Here is a 6,231-nt window from a genome sequence, read left to right on the forward strand (position 1 = left end):
TGCTCTAATGTTTGCTTGAAACTTGTTATTAGTTTTTGTATTTATAGCTTGGACCTCCATAGAAACACCTTTGGATTTCCTCAAATTATCAATCCAAGCCATCGAATGTTCAACTTGCTTAGCAATGATTAACACTTCATCTAGTGATGGATCACTTTTGACCCATAATGCTTCTCTTACTTTGTCGCATTTACATTCAAGCATGAATTGGTCTCTAATACGTTCTTCTAGATTTTCTCCGAAGTTACATGATGAAGCTAGTTTGCGTAAAGCTGTGACAAAATCTTCAATAGATTCATCATCCATCTGCTTACGTTTCCCAAAATAGTAACGTTGTAAAATGATAGAAACTTTGGGAAGAAAGTGATTGTCCAGTCTAAGTAAAGTAGAATCAAATTCATTCAAAGAGTTGTCACCTTCCGCACCATCTGATGTTGTTATTGCAGGTAAAGTTTCCAAGATTTCTTGACCCTCCGCACCAAGACAATGTTGTAAAACAGAAGTCTTTCTTTCAGAGGATAGGTTGCTGCCACAGACGTGCATGTAAGTCAGGAAAACCTTTTTCCATTTTTGCCACGATATAGGAGGTTCTCCAGGAAGCGCAAGAAAAAATGGTGGAGGTGTAATGTTCTGCATAATCACTTATTATTACAGGGAAAGAAAAAAAAATTTACAAAAAAATGTAACACAGAAAATGAAGTGCCACTTAAAAGAAATAAAATATCCAGAAAAAAACAATGACAGAGTAGAGCAGGCCAACTTGTTTCCAAAAATAAACGTAATAAAATAGCAGTTTTAAACGGATAATTTAGAGCTAAACTCTGTTTATTTGTTGAATAACTCGAGTTGAAAAACGAGTCGTCGTATCCCCTGTGGAGCGTGTTTCCCTTGAATACAGCCGAGTAAATAAACAGCGCGTGTATCTCAAGAGAGCGCGGCCGGGAAATAAAGGCACGCGTTCACGTTGCCATGGCAACAAATTCAACAGCAGGTAAATAAACAGCGCGTGTATCTCAAGAGAGCGCGGCCGGGAAAGAAAGGCTTGCGTTCACGTTGCTTTGGCAACAAAATCAACAGCACGCGTCTCCAGAGGCACGAGGAAAGGAGACAGTTGAAAGACGCGTCTATTAAATTTATAAATAGACACAAAAAGAATTACCATGTGGCTCAAAAACAGGTTGAAAAAATAAAAATAAAAAAAATGTGAGCCACAAAAAACAGAGGAAAAAAAAATTACAGTACCTTTTTTTTTCTTAACGTTAGAAGCTGAATAAATGAAGATGTTGAAGTTTCCAAGGTACAGTTTCAGAAGTCTCGAACCACCCTCGTCGCCAAAATGTAGTGAATCTGTCATCCAAGGCAGAAATTCAAGTTGACACTTGTAGTTGATTAAATGTACGTTTATTTCCAGTTTGATGCGTAAAAGAAACTTCATCCACCCACAAGTCAAGATCCTCCAATCTCCTCACATCTCCTTCCCAGACTCCCCCAGCATTCCAAATTCCAGAGAGTCTATGAGCCTAAAGGAAGGCAGGGGAAGCATTGGGAGAAACCAACTAAGAGAAATACATCACTAAAAGAAACACAATACATATAAAGGGAAACCATGCTGAGATAAACACAATAAAGAAATAGTAATAACACCACAACCACTCTGCTCTTTTCACCACTCTACACAGCTGCACACCACACTACTCCACTCCGCACCACTCTATGCCACTGCACTTTACACCACTAGACTACTCTGCACGACTCAGTTGTAGCCAGCTAATTTGCAATTTTGTGTATTTTCTAAACTGTTCCAGCTTTGCGAAATACAAAGCTTATGAAGTTCTTTAAACAAATAAATGTAAGTTGGCCTCAGCTCAGAGCCCTCCATCCCACTCCTCTTACCTGAGTCCTGGGTACCCTCGTTCCATGTTTTTGCTGGAGGATGTCCTACATGAGACACTCTGCATCAAGACATCATACATGGAAGGCCACAAAGGATAAACCTTATCTCAAGTAAAGTTAGGAGACTTAACCTACTCTGAAAAGTGTGGAGTTTCCTAATCCCGCCCAACTTCATAAATTAAGTCTTCATTTAACTCACCACAAATTTAATATAACTTCACAAGGACCTTGGAGCATTTCCATCAAATACATTTTAGGGAAATAGCGGCAAATAGTTTATTTTAAACATTTTAGGGCTGCAATAGTGGTGGAAACTAAATACGATTTAAATGTCATTTTACAGGGGAAGTTCCCAAATTAATTTGACAAAAGATGGATAGTTCAATTATATTTTACTACTATTCTCTACTCTAGTATACGACACACCACTCCACTCCACGACACTCTTCTCCATTCCACTCTACTCCACTATATGACACTCTACGACACTCTGCTTGACTCTATGCCATATGACTCAAGGCCACCCTACTAGATCCTATTTCCGTCTATTCCGCTTTATCCTACGACATTCCACTCAATGGCACTCCACAGCACTCTATGTCACTCCACTCTACGCCACTCTACGACACTCCACTCAGAGACACTCTGTGCCACTTTACTCCACTCCACGCATTCTAGGCCACTCTAGCACCTTACTACATTCTACGCTTTGCCACTCCACTGCACAACACTTTACTCCAATCTATGACTCTTAACTTCAGTTTACATTATGCCGCTTTTTGCCCCTCCACTCTACACTACTCCACTCTCAAACACTCTTCGACACTCTATGCCACTGTACACCACTTCACTCTACTCCACTCTGCATCACTCCACTCCATCTATGACACTCCACTCCACTCTATTCGCCTCCATTCTACTACACTCTATGCCACTCTATGCCACTCCATTGTACTCCACTCAACACTATGTCACTCTATTCCACTCTACGCCACTCTGCTTCACTTTAAGCCACTCTACTCTATGATCCTCTACTATATGACTCTCCACAACACTCTATGGCACTCTACTCCACTCCACTCTGACACTTTACTCTACTCCACTCCATGACACTTTACTCTCCCACACTCCACTCTATGCCATTCTACTCCATTCTACTCTACCTATGCCACTCTACACAACTCCAGGACAATCTATGACCTCCCTCCACTCAATGCCACTCCACTCTACTCCACTCTATGCCTCTCTATGCCACTCCATTGTACTCCACTCAACACTCTGTCACTCTATTCCACTCTACGCCACTCTGCTTCACTTTACGCCACTATACTCTATGATCTTCTACTATATGACTCTCCACAACACTCTATGGCACTCTACTCCACTCCACTATATGACACTTTACTCTATGACACTCCACTCTATACCACTCTACACCACTATACGCAACTCCAGGACAATCTATGAGAGCCCTCCACTCAATGACACTCCACTCTATGCTATGCTACTCTATGCCACTCCACTCTATGACATTCTACTCCATTCTACTCTACTCTACTCCTTTCTTTGCCACTCTACGCAACTCCAGGACAATCTATGACCTCCCTCCACTCAATGACACTTCACTCTATGCCATGCCTCTCTATGCCACTCCACTATATGACATTCTTCTCCACCTAAACCACTCCTTAACACTATACAACTCTCTACTCCACTCCACTCTAATCTCCGACATTCTTCTCCACTCTACGCCCCTCCACTCTACGACACTCTATTCCATGACACTCTACTCCACTCTACTAGGCCACTGCACTCCACTCTATTACACTCCACTCTAAAACACCCCACTCTATGACCCTATATGCCACTTTACACCCCTCCACTCTATGACACTCTATGCTACTTTACTTCACTCTATGCCACTCCACACTATTCCACTCCATTCTATGACATTCTACCTCTCTCCACTCTATGACACTCTACGCCACTTGACTCTAGTCCTCTCCATCCTGCCACACTCCATGACACTCTACGACACTAGTCTCTTGGCCACTTTACTCTACGTCGTTCCACTCCATGCTACACCACTACACTCTATGACACTTTGCTCCACACTATGCCACGCCACTCCACGCCACTCCACGCCACTCTCCTCTTTGGCACTAACTTAGCCATGCTGAACAGCAGCCATGCTGATGTACATTATGGATGAAAAACACATTGGCAAAGTCAATAGCTCGTGCATGGGTGAGACCCACTGGCTTTGCCAATGTCTCTTTATAATGAGTTTGACATTACAATGGGAAGAAGGCCCGGCCTAGAGCATCACTTAGAGCACAGTGGGAGACTTGAGAGCTCTGTTTTCAATGATTTGTGATTTGTGAAACAACAGTGGCCTGTACAACCTTAAACTGGTCCCATCAGCTAATGTTAAGCCACGTGCCCTTAGCAAACAAATAATCATTATAACGATAAAAAATAAACACATAATAATGTAAGAAAGTGCAATTCCCAGAAAGAAAAATCATGCTTGTAAAACAAAAAGTCAGGTAGGATGAAAGCCTCACATATGACCAGGACTGAGTGCCTGGCGGTTTGAGTGTCAAAAAACAAATGGTAAAACCACCATTATTTGTTATAGTGAGAGATGGATGGATCCTGGCTCTGCAAACCTGCACGTGTTTTCCTCGGCGTTTAGATGTTCAGTGGGTGGTTAAAGGGCGGTCTGGGGGATGAAGATGCAGAAACTGCAGGGGCTGCGTTACAGGGAGACCCCCGGTTCTGGAGGATGCTGAACCCTCTCCCAAGGCCCACCACAGACACAGCTCAAATGTGTGAGATCTCACCGTGTGAGACGGGTCTGTAATAAGCGAGGTTGTTGAGGGACCAATGCATAGTTACTGTCCGAAATGTTGCATATATCATTCATAAAACACGGACTACACAGATTTTTTTTAATCTTTAATTTATCCAAATGCAAAAGAAAACATGGGGCGGCTCCTCAGTATGGGGAGGAGCATCCCCCCGCCAGCAGCAATCGCTGCAAATCCTTCTACAGGGAAAGGATGATAAACTCGGTTTATTATCCTTTCTATGTAAAAGGGGCGGGGCACTGGGGGGTGACGGGCCGAGGGGAGTGCTCTGTGCACTCCCCCTCACTGCCCAGGTATGTGTAGCCAGCCGTCTCAGGCGGCCAAACACACATGCGCACTGCTGCCAGGCTGGAGAGAGCAGCACAATCTCCCAGTCTGCCAGGAAGCGCCCTGGCTGGGCGCTTCCAAGGGCGCTCCCAGCCAGTGCTGTCAGGATCGGCGCAGGGCAGGCTGGGAGCCTGTGTCTGCAGCAGCGACGGGAGAGGAGCGGCGCATGGCACGGGAGCAGAGGTACGTTTTAAAAAAAAAAATTATTCTTTGATTATTTTTCCCGTGCCCCCCCCCCATCTCTCCCTCATCCCCTCCCCTCATCCCTGCTGCCCCACCCAGCCACGCATCCGCTCCTGGTTGAGTGCGCCCGCAGTGTCGGATCACACCACAGAGAGTGGGATTGTGGAGTCACTCACTGGGAGTGAGTGCACCCGCAGTGTGTGAGTCACATCGCAGACAGTGGGACTGTGGAGTCACTCTGGGTGTGAGTGTGCCTGCAGTGTGTGAGTCACATCAAGAGTGGGACTGTGGAGTCACTCACTCCTCGTGAGTGTGCATACAGTGTCTGGAGACCTGGAAACTCCCAAGCTAGCAGTATGATTGTGCCGGAATGATACAAGTTGATGAGACTGAAATAATGACAATGAGGGCGGGAGGAATGAAGGGCGGGAAGCGAGGGAGTGCAGATAAGGAAGGTGGGGAGGAAGAGGGATAAAGAAGGGAAGAAGCGAGTGGCGTGGAAGGAGGGCACAGGTGGAATACGAGAGCCTGTGGTTCTCCAGGTTTCTAATAATGTGATGCAATGTTTGCCTGATAAGAACAGATAAAACACTTCTGCCGAAACCCGGGATCGAACCAGGGACCTTTAGATCTTCAGTCTAACGCTCTCCCAACTGAGCTATTTCGGCGGCCTGTGATCGCATTTAGTGACTGTGCTGATCCGCACGGAAAACACCCTGGAGGTCCAGTGCAGTAGTGAAGAGTTTACAGGTGCCCCCCCCCCCCAACCCACCCTAAAAAGCCTGGCCGGGAGGGCTGCTCTGTCATCGGACCTCAGTCACCAGCTGACTCCAGCATCACCTGCCGGTGCCGCCAGCCTCACAGGTGTCTGACCTCTCCCTGCACGGGACCACCCTTTCATGCCCCCTCCCGTACTTCCCTGCACAGTGCACGCAGGGGCCCCCTCCGGACTCAC

The 6,231-nt window shown here is 45.7% G+C and overlaps 1 non-coding gene across 1 annotated transcript; it reads right to left on the reverse strand.

Moving 5' to 3' along the window:
* Positions 1-5,871: 5,871 nt before the first annotated feature.
* TRNAF-GAA (transfer RNA phenylalanine (anticodon GAA)) lies at positions 5,872-5,944 on the reverse strand. The gene has a single exon. It is a non-coding gene; the product is annotated as a tRNA-Phe (tRNA).
* Positions 5,945-6,231: the final 287 nt, after the last annotated feature.

Source organism: Pleurodeles waltl, unplaced genomic scaffold (assembly GCF_031143425.1).
Source record: "Pleurodeles waltl isolate 20211129_DDA unplaced genomic scaffold, aPleWal1.hap1.20221129 scaffold_67, whole genome shotgun sequence".
Classification (NCBI taxonomy): Eukaryota; Metazoa; Chordata; class Amphibia; order Caudata; family Salamandridae; genus Pleurodeles; species Pleurodeles waltl.